The 20,936-nt window shown below is 39.4% G+C and overlaps 1 protein-coding gene across 5 annotated transcripts in view; it reads left to right on the forward strand.

Moving 5' to 3' along the window:
* ADD3 (adducin 3) overlaps positions 1-20,936 on the forward strand; it is a 116,951-nt gene that overhangs the window by 29,722 nt on the left and 66,293 nt on the right. For all 5 annotated transcript variants that reach the window (XM_076338977.1, XM_076338978.1, XM_076338976.1 and 2 more), the window contains one exon: positions 17,899-17,943. The gene's annotated coding sequence lies outside the window, so the exon portion shown is untranslated. The remainder of the gene's footprint in view (positions 1-17,898; positions 17,944-20,936) is intronic.

Below are 20,936 nucleotides of genomic sequence, written 5' to 3' on the forward strand. Positions count from 1 at the left end.
TTTTTTTTTGACTCAGTCATGAGAATGGCAATGGTTTAGAATAGACTTTTGTTGCAATACCAGAACAAAACAGGAATTTAAATACTGTGGCTATTAAACCTTTTAAAATTAGGCATCCTAATTAACATGACTTAATTACTTAATGTAATTAACAGAATACCTATTACCTTTTTAGTTGCTAGGCTAAAAGGTTTTTAGCTGAGTACAAGCTTTTTCTGTGCATGATGACCCTTTAAAGGCTTTTGGGACTCTATCCAGCTGGCAGCTTGGCATTGCTGAACAGATGTGGCTGGTTTCTCGAGAGCTGATCTGTACTGCTAGCTTTAATTCCTGACATTCGTATTGATCTGTGGGTCAAAACAAAAGTACAAAGTCTCATGTGGAAGTGGCATAATGTGTAACTTCCTGTTGGTCTCTTCCTGATATGTTCAGGATATATTTTGGTAGGTCTAATATTAGTCTTAGCAGCTCTTATTTGTTGTTTGTACATGTGCATGTTTTACTGTTTCTTGGCTTCATGTTCTGTCCTTGGTGATTCACAGAGCATCAAAATGCACAGAAATCATGTTCTCAGCACATTGGAAGACCTCTCCAGATAATTCTGAGCACTGCTTGTTCACGGGAAGCAAGTGGGCGTGTTGGAGGAGCATTCAAGTTTCCTGAAAGTGCTCATGATTACTGAGGAACTGCTTTGCAGCTCTCTTCTCAGAAAAGAGTTCTTCACTTCTTCCAAATACTAAATAATAATTAAAATCTTGAGGTTGGGAGGAAGTACATTTTCCTCTAGTAAGGACAGATGGTGTTGAAAAAACAATTGAAAATTTGTGCTGATGGACTGGAGTTTGATTTCTCCTGGAATCTAACTTATATCCGCAAAAGGCGAGCCATAGTAAACTTAGATTAGTATGACAATAAACTCGAATTACGAGTGACAGATTTTTCTCTTAGTCTGGGGAGAGTTCTGTGTATGCGAAGTCTTTGTGGGCCACCCATTAATGTATTATTATCAAAGTACTAAATTGAAAATTTTTTTTTAACGCTTATCAAATTTAAGAGGAAACTTGAAACAGTTTAGGAGTTTATGAATAGGAATAGTATGACCAGAAGTTGGCATGTTGGAGACACTGATCACAGGCAGTTGCAGATGGTGTTCTGAAGGTTATCAGTGGAGGATGACAGTGGGCTGTGAATTTCCCTCTTCAACCACACTCTGGCACAAATAAACATGCTAATTACCGCAATAAAGGCACTTCACTAATGCATGTTACGGTCTTCATCCCAAGAAACATACAGCACTAGCCAATTTCTGATATAATTTGTGGAAAACATTTATTTAAATACTTACTGAAAACAGATGTTTGGAAGGTTTTTGTGGGTATGTTAAAGTCTTTACAGTTCAGGATTTTTTATTTTTTTTTTTTTTTATAATAGCTGATTGTTTATACCTTTCCAATCCTTGGTCTCTGAGGCTGTGCTTTGATAATTTCTCCAAGGGAAGCACTTGCTGGTCAGAAAGTGGATTCAGATTGAGACCACCCAATAGTCACTGAATAGCAGTCATGGCAATATGTATGTTTTCATTTAGTATAAACATTTTGAACTTAATGACTTCCTGTTTCTAAGGATGAGAATAATCTTGCTTAAAAAAGGAGGAGGGGGAATATTAAAACAGGAAACTTGAGTACATGACTGCACTTAGCTAGTAAGCTTATAGGTTGATGCAAACTCAGGAGAAGGTTCATGAGATGTTATGATATTACAGCTTGCAATTCCTAAGGTGTTTGTCAAGCAGTTACAGTTGTTTTCATACAAAGACCCAAACTTGTGCATTTTGCCAAACAGAAATGGAAAAAGCAACAAGAGCTTGTTGAATGGAACAGCGAATGTGGAAGGAGCGGATGGCTGGGAAGACAGTGAGGAGAGAATATGGATGGCGTGTGTTAAGTAGCGTCTTGACTTAATAAAATGTTACGTTGGATTGGATTTCTGTTTAACTAGGTAACAAGCCCCTGTTTACATTTCCAAACCCAATCTGAATAGACAAATATTACTATAAAAGAGTAAAAAGAAAAGCTTAGATAAAACCTAAGATTAGGCTTGAATCATTAAAACATTCAACAGTTGGACTCCAGTTGAAGATGTCAATTAATTCTATCCTAGTTTTGCTCTCTTTTCTAACTGAATTTGATGTACAAGTTCTCAATGTGGCAGTGTTGTAGAAGCAGCATATAAAAGTGACTATTTTGTTTCTTGAGTTTAGCAGTAGAAGCAAGTGAGTTGCAGAGATCAGTAAGGGCTTGTGTAAATTGATGGAGGTGCACATACTCAGGAAATCTTACACTTCTGTAGTACTGTTTTATTTTAGACCTGGACTTGGATTAATTCTGCTGGCCTTCGACATACATCTCATGCAGTCTTGCATCACCACTTTATGTAGTGCTCTGTTTGATCAGCACATGTTTTCTTCCCTTTTTTCAGTAATTTTTGTTGAAGGGATCAAAGTGTGTACAATAAATGCCCTTAGCCAAAGTTGAGGATCTTGTTAGAAAGGTGGCTACTGAGAGGTGAGGAGGGGGATAGCACAGTTTGATTTAACTTTGCAAGAGCTGGGAGGGGGGAATCGAAACCAAATGAGGTTTCATCCTTTCTTTCTTGAGGGAGGAACATATAAAACTAAATAGCATCCTTTTTGCATAGCAATAATTTACACTTGTACTGTTCTAACTGTACACTTGAGTATCATTTTAACTTACAGTTTTGAAGGAGGAAAAACAGCCCTCCCAAAGGGGCTTTGCTAGAAGCGTGCTGGAGGAGCCTGTGGAAGTGAGTCAGTTTGACTAAGTTGCAAATAATGTTCCGTCTCAACTGAGAAAAAAGAAAAAAACTTATTTCTGAAGGGGAAAGAAAGGTTAACTGGTCATGTTCTTATACCCTGATAACTTCTATTTTTGAGAAAGCTTGACCTGTGTATTGTGAAATGAAGTCTCTTCCAGAGTCGAAATGTAAGAATTTTCTTTTGCTTTTGGTGGCAAGATAAGTTAAACTGAGCAATCTTCTGAAGCTTTGCACAGTCCAGGCATTCGTCAAAGTAGGGATTTGTATTCTGAATGTAAGTAAATTTGGGTATTGTTCTTCTGTACATCTTCTGTAAACTGATTGTAACACTTAACGTATAGTTTTAATGGTCCTGGGTTGTTTGTTGTTGTTTTTTTTTTCCCCTTTGGAAAAATGGAATCCCTATGGTGAATGATAAACAAGGATTGCATCAGTAAACTTTGTTATAGTAGCTATTGCAGCAATATCTGACAGGATCTGTCTTTTGTCTCAATGTGGTGATCCAACCAGGCAAAACTGTGCAGCAGCAGTATTTTCATTGGACTGACCCCTAAATCTATTCCAGTTATCTATCATTTAAGAAGTTGTGCATTTATTTTCTTGTATTGTTATTTTTATAGAATTTCTTCATACCTTAAAACTAGTATAATCTCAACATGAAATTTTAGTATCTTGTGTTTTACCTGTAAGTGGCAAAAGGTCTTAGAAAGCAAAGCCTGGGGGGTGGGGGGTGGGGGAAGCAAAGACTGCTGTGCCATACAGCAGATAGACATTCTTGTTGCATTTATATCTGAAATAGCTACTGTCATCATGTAGCCACTGAAATTCTTTATTTGTTCTTTTCCAACTGATAGCCTAAATTTCTTGAGTTGTGGAACTGTCTCATTAAAAGCCTAACCTCCCCTTAATAACATTGTTTTGAAATGTGTTTTAATACATGCTGAAATTTGGCCTTAAAGCATGGGCAGGGGTATAAGGAATTTCTTTAGTACCAGACACGAAGAGGATGGCAGTGGTTCCCGCTGCCTCCCTGGCATGTCTAACCTGGGCATTCTCACCTACTTCTACCTGTTCAGTTTTAGCCCTTCCTTTCATATGTCTCTCGATTTCTGCATGGTTTGCTTGCTGTGTAAGAAAGGCATAGCCTGAAATGAAGAAAATCCCATCTGCTAAACATGCCTGGAGTGCATGTTAGGCACTCATTTCCACGGCAGGTGTTAGGAGGTTAATTACTTGTGGTGGGTATGCCATTCTTCCTCTCTCCGAAGCGGTAAGTGCTCCTTAGCACAGGAATTTTTTGAGTACAGCCTTCCTTTATGGACATTTTGAATACAAAACCAATCACGCTTTGCTTGAGCAACAATAATGCAGTAAACAGTATTGTTGCTTCTAGTGTTTTTAGCAAGGCAATAAGTGGCAGCGTTGTTCTGTTTGGGGAAATACAATTATTCATCTCTATTGGAATATTTTGTAGGGTACTTTTTGTAAGGAAAGGCTTTGAAGCTCTACAGGAAAAAAAGCTAAATATATATATCCCATTGAATACAGAATGGTATCTTTAAAGAAGCATGTTCTTGCCAAAGACAAGATCAGTTATTTGACATTGCCACGTTGTGTTTACAGCTAAAACCATCATTCTGATTTGCATTCAGAGTGATGCATGTGACAGGCCATTATCTGGGTTATTCAATGTGTATAATTAGGCATTTACTTTCTTTTCCTTTCAGAGTATCTGTGCAGGGGTTTAAAAATTTGAAGTAATAATGATCTGTGCACTTTCATACAGCATTTGCATAATTAATTTGGGAGGTTGGTCAGAAGGATTTATTTTGAAGCTTTTGTGTCAAAAATAGGTTCCGTTGATTTATAGATAGAGATGGGTATTGACGTGCAGTCTGCAGTGGAATAGCGTAGTGAAGTAATATCCTGGCCTGTGGTAACATATTTGGGATTTCAGGCCTGGGCTGTTATCTCTGGGCTGCTGGCCTTCAGGCAAACACTTTTGGAAGCAGGTTCTCAAACTGATGTTTTAGGTGCATTGGCATTTTCCTTTTGAAAAGTGGACAGCTGTGCAAAAAGAATTATCCCTGCCCAAACCAACGCAGGACGTATGCAAACCAAGGAGCATTCTCTCTGGAGCTGAAATTAGCCTTACTGGAACACCTGTATTGAAACTGCTTTAGAAAGATTTTATTTTCAATTCATGATCCAGTTTTTATTGAATGTAAAGGAGACCTGGATTTATTTGGAAATGTGAATTAAAGATAACTTTTTTATTTAAAACCCTTTGTATACCCAGAGAGAAACTGTCTTGCTGTGTTGTGAGAATAATGGATAACAAGACTTGTTTTGCCTTTTGCAGATACATACACACGTGCAATCTCCATTGCTAAGCAGTGGGTTACGTGGCTGGTTGGTAGAAGGAATGTTTCATTTCAAAGTTTCGGAAGTGCACCATGTACTTCTGAAGTTTTAAATTCTCCGAAGAATTCTGATTATTTTGGCCTGGAGGAACCAATCTTGTGGAGTTCCCTGGCATAGCTGCCCTTTGGGTCTGTCTGCGTCCTGAGTGCGATCCCTGCACGTGGGGTACAGCACTGGCTGGGAAGAGCATCTGAAGCAGTCCCATGTCATCAGCTCCACTGGCGGGGAGGCTCGGGGGACCCTCTCTGGAGTCCAGTACTCATCATAAAATCATAGAATAGTTTGGGTTGGAAGGGACCTTTAAAGGTCATCTAGTCCAACCCCCCTGCCGTGGGCAGGGACATCTTCAACTAGATCAAGTTGCTCAGAGCCCCGGCCAACCTGACCTTGAATGTTTCCAGGGATGGGGCATCCACCACCTCTCTGGGCAACCTGTTCCAGTGCTTCACCACCCTCAGCGTAAAAAATTTCTTCCTTATATCTAGTCTGAATCTACCCCCCTTTAGTTGAAAGCCCTTCCCCCTTGTCCTGTCGCAACAGGCCCTGCTAAAAAGTTTGCCGCCATCTTTTTTATAAGCCCCCTTTAAGTACTGATAGGCTGCAAGAAGGTCTCCCCAAAGCCTTCTCTTCTCTAGGCTGAACAACCCCAACTCTCTCAGCCTTTCTTCACAGGAGAGGTGTTCCATCCCCCTGATCATTTTCGTGACCCTCTTCTGGACCCGCTCCAACAGGTCCGTGTCTGTCTTATGCTGAGGGCTCCAGAGCTGGACGCAGTACTCCAGGTGGGGCCTCACCAGAGCAGAGTAGAGGGGCAGAACCACCTCCCTCGACCTGCTGGCCATGCTTCTTTTGATGCAGCCCAGGATACGATTGGCCACCTGGGCTGTGAGTGCACATTGCTGGCTCATGTCCAGCTTTTCATCCACCAGTACCCCCAAGTCCTTCTCGGCAGGGCTGCTCTCAATCCCTTCATCCCCCAGCCTGTATTGATACTGGGGGTTGCCCCGACCCAGGTGCAGGACCTTGCACTTGGCCTTGTTGAACCTCATGAGGTTCACATGGGCCCACTTCTCCAGCTTGTCCAGGTCCCTCTGGATGGCATCCCGTCCCTCTGGTGTGTCAGCCGCACCACTCAGCTTGGTGTCATCTGCAAACTTGCTGAGGGTGCACTCGATCCCACTGCCTATGTCATTGATGAAAATATTAAACAGTACTGGTCCCAATATGGACCCCTGCAGGACTGCAGCAGGGAAACCCGCTTGGAGTTCATGGTGTGGAAAATCCTGAAAATCAGCACCTATTACCTGCCCCCCTTTGAGTTCTTGGAAAGAAAGAAGTGTTTGATGCCTCACTGGTTAAAAATTTTTTTCCCTCTGAGAGAGGAACCATGAGATGTGGGCAGTCAGATTTTTAAAAAGTCATAGGGGAACTGTGGCATGCATGAACGAGCAGACTATATTAAGTGCCAACTGTATTATCGGTTATTTTTAGTGTCTCTTCACACACTGTTGTTGAGAGGAGTAGGCTGGTACTGGTGGTGAACGGCTGTGCATCCTGCTTACACCTCTGTGCTCTCCCTCCTCAAATAGATGGGTGTGCCTTGCCAGTGAGGTTGCTAGTTAAATTGCTAGTTGAGGATGCTCAAGACTCAATTCCTTCAAAACCCAGAAATCTTGTTCCCTCAGATTCTGCCCTGTTTCCTTAGAAACTAATTTCATACCATAGCTGCAGACTGAGAATCAAGTCACTTCACATTCTCTGTTACAAACATAAAATCAAATTGAGGCACACTAAGTGCAAATATATTGGTCCTCACTTCTTTGCAGATTCCTCTCTTCTCTGCAGTGAATCTTCTCTTACTGATCATTTTCCAGCTCAGATGCTCTAGAGAACAGAGCCCATTAGGCTGTGATTGCTATTCCTTTGATTAAGCTGTGAGGAGTTGTCACTGCTAGAAGTAAAACTTATTTTTAGTAGCTTGCATGAAACATTCAGCTTGTGACTCAAAAGGAAGTTCAGTTGCCTAATTGATTATTGTCCATGTCTTCACTTCTAGAAGAAAAAAAATATTACAAATTCTGGGGAAAAATCAGACTGCTTGAAATCACATGAAAGGGGGGAAAAGTCCTTGTTAGTGGAGGTATTGCTCAACTGGTAACAGGTCTCCTAGGGTTTTGTTTCTGATAAATAATTTGGCAATGCTTCCCTAAAGCAGAGGTGTATTGCATCTTCACTATGCTTCATTTTAATGACAAACCGTGTTAATTCATACTGATGGTCCTTTGTGGGTTTTGGAGATGAGGAGGAAAAAACTGGGAAGGGATAATGTTGAATCAGTCTAGAAAGTGGCAACTACAAATGCAAGGAAGCAGAGTGTTTGGTTTTGTTAACGTTGCATTAAGTCCTCATTTCATAGATGTGGAAGAGGTAAATGTTGGCATGGGAAGTGTTTCTGCCCCACCTATGTCCCCTTAATTATGCTGGTCCAAGCACTTGTGTGGCCACAGAGCTTTATGCAAAATTTTAACTATTTTGCATTATTTTATACGTGGTAGTATTTGGGTGAGTTATTTCAGTAATTATTTTTCACATGGGCATGTTCAATTACGTTTTTAATTCATTGTTACCTTCATACTGTGTATTTCCTGCTCTTAATGAATATACTGTGGTGGTGGTATGCAGCCTCCCGCACATCTGTAATTGAACTTCTGCTCCTTGGTATTCCAGAAGAGCTGCTGAAGAGACAAGAATATACTTCACGTGATCATTAAAAATCATTACGCCTCTGAAGGGTCACTTCTTCAAATTAAATTCAGAGGTTCAACTTGAAAACAAACAACAGCAGGTAGTTCTCTTTAAGCAATCATCCCTCTAGAAAGGTATTTTTCTTCTAGTACGTGTTTTCTAATTTATGTTACAGTATAGTTCTACATTGGCATTTTTCCTTTATCACAGGTATTAAATTAGCTCCTTAAACTGAATTAATTTTTGAAATTAATCAGATGTTTGGGTCAAGCATCACAAAGCATTGGGAACCTTCAATTCCTAATTAAAAAGTTAGCTGCATGTCATGCATTGCTCATTGCTTTCATTTATTTTCTTTGTAACAAAGGGGCCAATCTGGCTTTCATTTAAACTTGATGCAGATTTCTGGTGCATGTCAAGTGGAGCAGAGTAAAGCTGCAAAAAAGCTTTTAATGATAAGCTATAGTTCGCTACCTTTGATCGAAAGAGATAGTATGCCTTGAAAAATAGGGTTATAAAATGCGCTAAGAGGGAGGCATTATACAGCAGCTCAGATAAAACCAGATAAAAGTAGGTAGGTTTTAAGAACGTGTGGAAGAAAGTAAAAACCAGTTTGAGGTAGTTGCTTGTCTTCTGCAGTTTGCACTTTTTCTGCAAGTCTTCCTCAGCACACTTGTATCCACAGTGTTGGGAGGGGGGTTGCAGCACGGATATTTTGACGAAAAATGGAGGAACTGAGATGCAGTAGTCCTGCGCTAGCACTGAGCTACCGGGGGAGGGATACCCTCAAAATGGGTATGACTTCAAAAATAAGTGTTTGTGTATGTTCCTTCTAAAATTTGTCTCTGATCTTAGTTTGGCAATAGTTCATTTTATTTGCAAAACTGTCACTTTTACTGTCTAAATAAATGCTTTGGTACAATTGCTACTGTCCTAATCCATCATATATGAACTGTTGTGCTGTTTGTAAAGGCTTTTGTGAAGAGAAGGTGAAAACTGAGGGGGAAGATAGTAATTTCTCTTTTTTCTCTCTTTTTTTTTTTTTAAAGCAACAATAGAAAATGGTAAATGAAGAAGTTGTATGACCTCAGTAGAGCTCACAAGGAAGATTGTGCGAGCTCCCCAGAGGGCACAGTAATTTTTTTGAGAAAATAAGAAATTAGAAAATAACTGTGCAGACAAGATGGGAAGATAGTAAGGGGATTTTCTTTGTTCATGAACAAATTTAACTTTCTTCTTAGTAAAGTAAATACAGTCCAGATGGCTGGAAAGTACAAGATGCTCCCGGGGGTTAGGGTGGAGGATGGATGAATTAAGCTTTGTAGAAGTCAAAAGTGAACAAATGAGAGAGAGGTTTTTTTAAAAAAAAAAAAAAAGTGTAGTTGCTTTCTATTCTTTCTCAGATTTGGGGGCTGGATTGAGCCTTTCATGAGAGTGATTAAAGAATATGAAGAGGCAAAGTTTCTCTTTATAGTATCAGAATAAAGTAGGAAGAATACTGATAAAAACCTGTTTTTCTTTCACCAATGGAGTTGGCCAGTTTGTAAACAAATCATAATCTTATCTTCCAAATACACCTTGTTTCAATAAATAAGGATTTTGGCACTTTGTAGCTGAGGAAAAATATTTAAAGATCTGTATGTGCACTGATCATTATTAGTTTTGCAGCAATAGTGGTGTCATGAATCCAGCTATGGCTTTATCCATAAATTAATACTGGAAGAAAATAGTACCATACACTTGAAGTCTGTGTTGTGAAATGTCTTCTGATCATCTGTCGTCAGGTGCAGAGATTCCTCGTGGGAGGTTGTGCTGTGCCTTGATGCAACTGGGCTGATTGCCTCAATCGCTATTGGGAGTGTGGGGAAAATGCTCTCCAGCCCCTCAACTTCAGCTGCAGGGCTTCCTTTTTATTTCCATTCTTCTTTTCTTGTTTTCGGGCATGGTACGAGGCAAGTTTGGACAGTCTCAGAAAGAGATGCAGAATGCGGGTGACCTTGCTGGAAATGCTCAGAAGTAATGTTGCTGAAGTAGAGTGGGAGTAACGTTTCAGCTTCATAGCTGAAAGAGAAAACTCTGTGCTAGAGCAGGTGTAGGGGTGCTGTAGATTTGATGGCTTAGAAATAAAACCGACATGGTATTAAAGGAAAAGATGAGATTAGGAAGGAATCAGTGGCTGCTCAAGTGGTTGAAGCATCAAGTTAGTAAGCATCACTTCTTAGTAAAAACATCCTGAATGGTCATTTTTTAGGAGTGAAGAGGCAAAGACAGTTTGCAGAAAAACTTGCTGTGAAATGAAATGTAGTGTGAGAATGTGCTAGATCTTATCGTTACTTTATATGAAAAAGCATGAAAAGATTCCCTATGAAACTTGCCTTGCTTTTTATCCTTAGGCAGACCACTATCACTATACCAATACTATAACTGCAAATGTTTAAGTATATTTTTTACATGCAAGTCTAATGAGAATGGCATATCAAATGTACATACCTGAGTGAGTTGGAAAGTTGGTCTTCTTTCCTTGTATGAGTGATGGAGCCCAAGGGAGCAAAAGTCTTGCTCCCTGAAGTGTCCATTCCATTCTTGAAGCTTTGATACTGTAGTGGGTGTCTTGGGCAGAGTAGGAGGTAGATGGCCTGCGTACAGCACCAAGAAGTTGCTTCTGATTATGAATTTGAGGTGATTAAAAATGTAAAAATGTTCTCTTGTGGATGTCAGTTTGAGAATAAAAAGGGCTAGGTAGGTGCAGGGCCATTTCCTAGTGGGAACTACTATATTTATGACTTATAGGAGACTACCCAAAGCAATGCTTATGGGCAGTTCTCATACCAAGAGCACGCAGGGCAATGGAAGAGGAGGAGCGGGCCAAAGATGAAGTGTTGTAAGTGCAGGGGATGGTGCTGAAAACTGAATGCAGAAGTAGCAGCAAAGCACAAAAGGAGGGAGCTGCAATGAGTGGAGGGTGGGCTTTCTTACAGCCGTTAGCAGTCTTGGCGTTTTTGTACAAGTGTGTGTTGCTGAGGATGGGATCCTGCAAACCACTAGGTAGGAGTGGTTGGAGTGGATGGTTTCTGGTGAGAAGCTGAGAGCAACTTTTTAAATGTGGAATGAATGTGACATATTAGTAGGTGAAATCTGACGACAGTAATGAGATTGTAGCAAAAGCTAATGAGTTGGAGTTGACACTGAAAGACTGGTAGAAAATGAGAAAGATTTCTTCTCTGGGACAAGAAGAAAGCAGGAAACCTGTGCTAACAAAAGGTGAGAAGGGAGTCATGCCTGGCTTCCATGTTTCATTTTCCTTTTAAAAAGGAATGTGAGATACTTTTGGTTTTTTTCCTTCCTTCCAGTAGAGATTTAAAATCTGAAGAGTCTGAATACCAGAATATATGTGGAGTGCGGCAAAAAGAAGTAGAGGGGAAAAAAGATTAGGATGCAAGTTCAGGGACATTAAATAGCAGCTGGAAAATGCTAGGTGTTTTTTTGTTCACAATTTTCCAAACCTTGGACAGAGCTTGAAAATTATTTTGCTTAAATGTATTGGGTATAGCTTTAACATATGCTTTTTCATTTTTCATAATGAAGGCTAAAGGAGCACTGTCCACCTCCCCTTGACAGGCTTTTTGAAGCCACAGTTACCACTTGTATTTTGTCTGGCTTGAAGTACTGTCACTGTAGGAGAGGCAATATATTAATAAATATGAATGAATACAGCTTGACTAATGTCGATCTCAGTAGGGACTTCACCTCATTTTAAGAGGGTGAGGGGAGCAGAAGTATTTAATGCTGAAATTATTTTCGTGAGGCCAGTTAGGATGCCTGTTGCAGAACTGTACCCAGCATCCGGATCCTTAAGGCCATTCAGATGATTTCTGAAATTGCCATTTCCCACTGCTTGGACTGTATTTATGTGAAAATTTAATAATGCAGTACTTGAAAATATTTTTAAGTAGGGTATTTTACAGTCTTGCTGAGAAATAGTTAGTAATTAGAGTAGATACCAGACAGCAGCTGTATTCTTTACAACACTGAATTGTTGAGCATTGAGCCTTTAGTAGTGGGATTTATCAGATGACAAAGGTAAGTGTGAATTAGCTTCTTCATTTTCATATGTATTTAGTTCAGCCAGAAGTCATAATTAAAGCTTTTTGGATATTCTTCAATAGCTTTGACTTGTAACATTTTTCTAAAATCAATCTCTGCTTCCTTATCAACACCAAAGCTTCCACTGATTGTAGTGCCAATTCAGTTTGCATTTGAATGTTACATAGGCTCTGCCCAGTAGTTTCTGGCCATTCTGAACATGCATCTTGGTGCAGCAACTGTAGGAAAAAATAAAAATGGACTGTGCATTTTAATGAAAACCAGCAAATAATTTCTTGCGTAGCTTGATATTAGTATGTTCTAGTTGTGGAAATATGTGGTGTGCTCTAACTACTGCCTTGCCTTACAGTCTAGAGAGTTTGGGTAGTTCTCTATAGCATCACCAGTAAGATTAAACTGAAAAGCTTTTGGTGCGTGTTTTTCTCTAGGACACTGACAGTAATAAAAATAAAAAATAGTTTTGGAGTAGTCTTCTAAATCTCAGCACAGACTTTGGCATATCAGCTGATGTGGTTTTTTTGGTTATCTAGTTAAGATAATAACTGGAAAAATCATTTTTGCCATACTATTTGTAATTAAACCAAGCTGCTGCTTTGTATAATTTATGTTTAGAACTTCAGCATCATCTAAAAAGGAGGGGAGGGTTCATGTGTTTGTAACTTTAGAAAAGTTGAATTCTCCAAGACCAAGAGTGTGCTGTGACGAAAGGTCAGTGCTTTGAGAGTTCAGTGCGCATCTCTTGAAAGAAAAGATCAAGAGATGCTATAGTTCAAATAAAGCCCAGCTTGAAATTTTTAGTTTCCTGTTCAATAACTCCTGGTAAATGGTTTTGTATCTGTAAATATTATGGGACACTTGCAATAGCTATTTTATAATTTATCATCTCAGAAGACTAAAATACAGTATAGACAATTTTTGTTTATGATGGTAACCTCTTCCTCTGTGAGTTGGTTTGGAGGAGTCCCAAACTATTGGGACGAGTTTGTTGTCAAAGCCTTGTGGCCTTGTTTGTCTGCACGTGGGACACCACAGCCACATCCCATTCTCCTTTTTGAAGAGCATGGAAGATTTTTCCATGTTCCCTCCTAAAAGGGGAATTCCAAAATTTGAAATCTTGTAATTGTAAGAGTGGTTTCCTTGACTACCAGGGTAATAATCCCTCTGCCGTAGATGGTAAACAGCCTCCCACACAAGCGAAGTCTTTTGATGTCTCTATCTGAAGTTAAGACATTTGTCTGTCTTCTCTACCATCCAAAATTCTGGACTTGTTTGGCACACCAATTCCATAAAACTCTGTCTTTCATGGGTTTTGTTTGTTTTGTTTTTTCCTTCTGAAAACAATTTGGTCTATTTGTAGCACACTTCAGTTTTGTTCTGTTTTTATGACTTGTTCCCCTTGCTTTCCTTCAGCTGCAAAGGAGAGAATTAAGTACAGTTGTAGCCCTGATTAAAATCTTGGCTTAATTGAGTTGCAAATTTGCAATGACAGAAATTTGTCAGGGTGCCAATGATTAGTACCTTTTAGCATTCCTGGTGCCTTCCTGAATTCTGACGATACTCCCTGTTTTTACCGTTGCTTATGTTAGTTTCTTTTCTTTTTCTTTCTTCACAGCATGAAGCTCAGCACAGGGTGTAAATTGCTTTCTCCATGATAGTGACTTGTTAATTAGCTGTCAAGAAAATTAAGTCCCTTTGTAAGGCCTGTCTTGCTTTCCTTTGAGGTATCTCTGATACTTGGTCTTCTCATACAAGGTCTGAAGGCTGGTAGACCGTGAGTACTAAGAGTGCCATTACCCATACCGATATGCCAACATTTCCAGCTTCCTTTGGGGGAATTCATAGCGTCAGTTGGCATTGCTCAAATAATCCGAAATGGAGAAGTTGGGGAGGAAATCTATTCATTAGACTAACATGGGGGATATTGTATAATGTACAAGGGGTATACTTCCTGTAGTACTGCTTTTTCTTCCACTTGGCAAGTTGAGTAACAACCCATGTTTTTGTGCCAGTGCTCCTGGCTAGTGTCATCTGTCTTACTGTCAGGGAATGCTGCAGGACTGAGTCTCGTTACTGATATACTGAGTTACGGTTGGGTCTAGGGGTCTGTTTCTGGTTGATAGGGATGCTAACGGTATTTTGGGAAAATCCAACAAGTAAGTAGAAATTGCAGTAGAAAAATAAATTTTGATTAGAAAAAGATGCTCAATAATTAAACGTAAGTTCTGTCTCTCTAACCCTAAGGAAGTATATTCTTGTAAAGCCTCTCAGGTGCTGAGTTTTAGTAAAGATATCTTGCGGCCCCGGTATGACATTTCTGTATCCTATTATATCATCTATTTTGTATGCTGAGCGCCGAGAGTGGAAAAGATGGAAACATGGTTAGATTGTCAGTTGTTTCCAATGAAGAAATCTGTTTGGTGGAACTGTTTGCATTCCTGTGGTCAGTGGTATAAGGAAATACCATGTTATGAAAAATTCCCAATTGTTTCCTTAAGGGCTCTTAGAGTTGCACAATCTTTTGATGGTTTTGTTTGTTAAAAAAAGAAGTTAGTTACTAGCTCTTCAGTTTGGAACTCAAAATTCTCTTAAATATTTACTAGGGCTTTGCTTTTTTATACTCAAGGTTTGGATTCAAACCAGAAGTGTATTTTCCTAATATATGCTGATCAGCCATTATAATGAGTAGTTGAAGAAGACTGTATTTTCATTCCAGGAGGTGTTTCTTTGGGATATCCCATCAGTTCCTTGACTATCTGTCATTGTGATTACTCATAGTTTCTGGATGCAGCTCTAAAATGTTGCTTCTCTGAGCGGGGGAGAGCTAGCTCTCAAATAACCATTTCTCTTCTTGAGAATTAAAGTGCCACTTGGTATCTCTGACACACAAATCCTTTTGTCCTACAGGCTGAAGCCCTCGTTTAACATTTAATTTGTACTTGTATTTTCAGTATCCTGTTAGAATTTGTGTAATATGTCTGATTTCTGACATATGCGTTAATTCAGATGTATTCCAAATTTTTTTGAAGCTGCTCATATTCAATATTTGTCTTACTGCTGTCATATCTTGACTTAAAATCCATCTCTCTTCCTAATTCATTCATCCAAGAATGTCTTTCAGTTATTATTTTCCCTGATCTGAGAGCTGGCTTTGAGTTGGTTCTTTACTGTGTGACTGTTACTCCTTTTTCAGATTTTCTTTTTCCCATTCTTGATACAATCTGCATCCATTGTTACTGGATGTATAATTTTATTTTGGCCATAGAGGTATTTAATTAGTGAATAAGAGCTGAGAATATGGCCTAAACAATGCTAAGCACAGTGAAGACAACTGCTGGCCAGTGCCTACGTCAGAGTTTCTTGCCCATATTCAAGTGGTGGGTAGAGTGGGATAAAAAGACCCTGATGGATTAAGCAGAGTGAATTAGGTCATGGCACTAAATGTCATAGTAGTTTCACAATTGTCGAGGGATTTTTGTTGTGTTTTTGTTATTTTTTTTTAATAATGAGAATTTTAAATTGGGGAAGGAGGAAGAGCATGTGAAAGTGCATTGAGTGATACTGGGGAGAAGGGACGTGAAGAAGACAGGGATTGTAGCAAAGAGCTTGTGACAAAGGGCAGAAAAAAATCTGCTCAAAATCATATGATGTTTGGAGTGTCATGGTTCCTGGCTTCGGCTGTTTCCCCTGCTGCCTCCTTTTGCTGAGAGCTGTAAGATCTCCAACTTCTGCAGTGCCCAGAGGTGGGGACACAGCTGAGCACGCTGGCCATTGCTTACCTGGGGCTATGCTGGCCCCCACGGGAGTGAGGGGTACTGTGCAACTCTGGAGGGGGCTAAAGTAGTATTAAACACCATCGTAAATGGGCATCTCTATGTTCTGCCAACCAGTGCACTATTGGACCCGGAGCTGACAAAATTGGGGAGAATATTAAATTTTCATGTCAGAGTGATCTACGAATGCCCTCTAGAAAGAGTAGCTGCTAGCCTGCAAGACGGGGTCTCTTGTGGGTGATGGCTGCGCTTAAAATAACGTATCAGGAACTTGCATAGAAATAGCATTCCCTTATCTCTAGCAGTGTGAAGTAGGTGAAAAATAAACTGTACTCATGCCAAGAATAAACAGTCACGTTAAAGTGTTTAAATTCCTGACGTTGTGGAGGGTTCCTGCTCTAACATGACACTTTGATGCCAATACACTTCCTCCTCTTTCCCCAGTCACTGCCATCGCTTTGCGTGCTCTGCCAGGGAGCAGTTGGCAGGACAGCAAAATAAGCAAATATGCCCAAGCCCCACGCAGAGCACCTGGCCAGAGCCAATTCTGTTCCCTAAATCTGTATTCCTGTCAGGTCTAAAAGTAGATGAAATAGTTTTGTGGCTGTTTACCTGTATTAATACTGAGTATAAGTACATTGTTCATTCCTAAATACGAACTTGCTGAAAATAATGCCATATTTATGGCAACATTTATTTTTCAAATGAGCAAGGAACTGACTTTCTGTAATAAAGTAATTCAGGGAAAATAGACAATGTGAGCACACATGCAATAACATCTTATTTTAACCATGGTTCCCTTGGAATTTTTGGGTTTTGCTTCAGAGTATCTTGTGACAATAATGTCTTACATTAATTTTGTATAATTCTACTTGCCTCCTTTTTGACTTGTTGTTTTTGGAAGTCAATTCTTTACAGCTGGAATTCATAGAGAACATTGAATAATCCAGCCTTTAGTGATGATGGAGTATGGCATAGCCAGCCTGCTGAAATGTTGAAACTGGCGAAGTATTTGTAGTACAATATACTAAGAAGACCTAAACAGTAATGCTTGAGGGTATTGTACTGAAGTCATGGAAGAGTTACAAGGAAAAGCTGGTGATGGTTGAAAAAGGCTGTTGTTATCTGATGAATAAAAATGGGTTAACAGGTTGGTGAGAAGTACCACCTGTGCCTGATGGTAGGCTGAGCTCAGTGTTTTCACAATGCATAAAATGTCTAGTTTGCAATGTATAGATCTTAAAAAAGAAAATGTAGTATATGTTTTTTATGCATGTATGAAATCAAGGAGTCTGGCCCGTCCCCCAGGAAATAGCTGCTTTTCCTTGGAGGAGTGGTTGAGGGAAAAGGGAAGATGATGGAAATAGATTTGTCAGGTTTGATTGAAGATAACTTGTGCTCAGAGACTGAGAAGACAAAAGATGACAGAAGCAAACAATTGCCATTTAATTTACTCATATTACTTTCATGTTAGAAGATGAAGGCAAGATGAAAACCCATAGCTGCTCAGTGGTGGGAAAGGGTCAGAGCAAGGCAGTTGTTTCCTTAGGAACTTTGCACTCCAGCAGTTGTCAGCCTTCAAAGAGCGGTATTGTGTTCCTTTTCCCCGGCTCCCCACCCCACCGGAGCCTGCCTGCTTGGCAGTGTAGCGGCTGCTCTAGAGTTCAACTTCTGCTGGGCTAGAAGAGGAATTGTGGATGGTGGCTGTTATGCTCTATTTTAAAAATGCAGCAGGTAGACTGGATTTTACTTTCTGATTTGTAACCTGGTGTGCATGAGGCAAAATGGCAAGATTCCCAACTAGGTGCTCTCAAATGAGACTTCCCTTTGAGATTATTTTTTTTTTTTAATATGAAAAATGCATTGTATGATAACAAAATGTAATTCAATGAAATATTCTGAAAAAGAGTTCAAGAAACTAAATGTTGTGTTAATGCTGTCTTAAGTTTTAAGTGTACAATATATTCCAGTAATATTGAAAGGCCTATCAGGAGTCAGTAATCTTTCTTCTGTTTTACAGGTCAACTACATTACTAGAGTGAGGAGAGCTGTGGAAAAAATCAAGGTACCTAAAACATTTTACTGTCTGAATTCTTGGCTGTGTTCTTGCTCGTCATTTAGTGTAATGATTTTAAGGGGGAAGAGGGGAACTGAATCAGCAAACTGCCACTTTAAATTGGTTTTATTTAAAAGCACAGACAAAAAACCCCAACACAATAACATTAATCTCATTAATGTTGTGCAAAGTACTTTTGTGAGATGAAATTGTACCTTAGCTTTGGTGTGCGTGCAAGAGTCTGAACAATACTGCATAATATTTGCTCTAAATATGTAATGGAACTTCTTATGTGTAAGGGTATCGAGGTGTCCTGCAAGTTCCAGACACAGCGAGGTGGATGTTACCTATTTGTACAACTGAGTACGCTGACCAGCTGATGATAAGTATTACCAAAGATGAGTGAATGTGTTGCTTGCAGCTTTGACATTCATCACAGTAATTAGCAGACTTCAGCATGTTATTTAACCATTATGTGTACAGTTCCTAAAGATGCAAAAGAAGAAGTATGAAGACAGCAAAACTTGAGCAGTAGCCTATATTTTACAAGTGAGGAACTGGTTTTTTTCATACCTTTTTCAGACACTTCTGACTATTATGTCTTACAAGTGTTACTGTGGTATAGCTAGCATATATTGTGGTCTTCATTTTTATAATAATAGGCAGCAAACATTCTTGCAGTACAATCTTTTAGGGATTTTAGTGCCTAATCTCTTATCTGAAGTATTTTTTTTTCTACCAGTGTTTTCTACAGCTCCCTAGTCCTTGATTAAAATAAGACAGAGTGTTACAACTTATGTTTTCATGCCTGTTATGTAATTAAGAGGACTATATTAAAATAATCCTGTTGCTAACACCTGGCTAGGATTCCTTTTGGGGCATTTTTTTGAGTTGGAGAAAGTTTTTCTCCTTTATTTGCTGTGAAATATTACCTGCGAAATGCTACACATACCTTGCAATTGCAACGCTATGAGGCAGAAGCAAGAAAGGAGTCAAAACATTATCACTTTATCAAAATGTAAAGACAGTGGCTTTTATTAATAAAAGCTTACTGCATACTTCTGTGCACTTCAAACTGAATAGTGCTGAGCTGCCTTCTTCCACTAAGAGTGCATGAAACTGTTGCTTGTGAGGGATGATGTAGTGAACTCTGGAGCTTTCCGCCCTGTTGAGAAGTTAATGCTAAGTTTGCGTATTTTTAGCTGTGCAGATTGCTCATGCAACACATGCAAAAGCAGTTTGCTGTAGATAAAAGTACAGTTTATATAGAAGTAATCTCTCAAATTTCTTCTGTTAATACAGCTTTTAGAGACTGGTTGTGTCAAGCATTTTTTTTTATCTTTGTGATTGAGAAAAAAAATGGATGTTTACTTTTTGATTGGTGTCTTCAAAAGTGTAGAAATTTAAAAGAAAGGGCAGAGCAACTTGCAGTGCTGGTAAAAATGAAACGTGTCTAGTTCTTCACCTGCTGGTGGATAATTACAGTTATATTACAGGCGATGCAGAACTTCTCAGGTTAGTTATTTGCACAGAATTGAAAACCCAGGAGAGAAATCCTGTCCCAGAGCGAAACAGTGATATTGGCAGTGACACATTCATCAACAAAGCCTTTCATTTCAAGAAACAGAGTAATTTCTTAGTCTTTTGACTTTGCTTTAAGATTGTTCAGGTGATCACTTCCACCTTTAAATTGAGGTCTTCTGTGATGCGTGGGGTGTTTAAAATGCAAGTTGTTTTCTTGGAAACCTGGGAGACTGTCTGCTGTACATGGAGCCCCAGCATGGCTACGTTCCCTTCGGTGCTGGAGTGGCCTCTCCTGCAGGCTCCTGGTAAGATGAGAAGCTGGCAAAAAGCATAAAAAGGAATTCATGTGTGGCTGGAAAAAAGATACAAGGGAGTCTCAGACTTTTTATCTGGCGTCTCCAGTGCTGAAGGAGAGGTTTCTATCTCTTTGCCCAATTTAGACAAGAGATTTTACTCCAGAAGTCTTTTTGCCCCTCACTGTGCAAAACCTGTCAGATCCTTTTCCTGACACTTTCTCCCCCGTCAGTCCCTCAGAAAGACTTCAAAAGAGATTTTTCCCTGTTGCAAAAGGAACCAGACGTGGCCTTTCTTACTCACCCTGTATTTGAAGCATTGATAAGTAACATGTGGCTGGCTCCAAACTGCAGACTTTCCCAGCCATTTGAGAAAACACTGTTAATCGTTAAGTTTTAAAAAACTATAGGATTGTTCTTCCTTCTTTGCAATTGCTCTTTTGTGTAATATATCCCAAAAGTTTTGATTCTCTTCTGTCTGAAGCAGTCAGAACTCCCTACTGTCTTTCTGATTAATGCATATTGAAAAGAAATGTCAAATTTTTAAAACTTTTCCATATGGGAAGTGTTTCTTTATTCGTAATCTGTGTCACACTGTTTAAGCTGTAACTTTTTTCTTTAATGCTTTTGGATCATCACTGGAATATTTATTTCAGGAGTGCCCTAGCAGAAAGAAAAACATTTTTTTTAAAACTTGAGACTGAGTAAGAGGAGCCTGGAATCAAAATCCACTGTCTTGCATAATTGTTTAAACCTGCTACACAGTTTGGAGAAGGTACAAACTGAGAGGTCTTTTCCATAAAATGTAGCTGGGGCTTCATCTTCAAAAACAGGGTATGCCCGAGGACAGTTTCTGATCCTTTTAGTAAGAGTAGAGCTCACTTGAAAGGCAAGGCTGCAGATGAAGAAGAATGTAACCTGGGGGTTTATGAGCTTATTCAATAACTCCAATCTGGTGCATCGCAGTATAACGATGGGAGAACACAGTAAAATGACTGCCTTTTTATTTCCTGCTCTGTCTAAGGAACAGTCTAAAAGCAAATGGTACAAAAATAGAGTAAGATGGAAGATTAATCTAAATCTGTGTTCAAATTTATCACCTGAATTGATTTTTCTTAAGAAATAATAATAAAAACCCCAAGCTCTCCCTGAAATACAGAGAGGCTGGCAGCATTGCCCCCAACC

This window comes from Aptenodytes patagonicus, chromosome 5, assembly GCF_965638725.1.
Source record: "Aptenodytes patagonicus chromosome 5, bAptPat1.pri.cur, whole genome shotgun sequence".
NCBI classification, from domain to species: domain Eukaryota; kingdom Metazoa; phylum Chordata; class Aves; order Sphenisciformes; family Spheniscidae; genus Aptenodytes; species Aptenodytes patagonicus.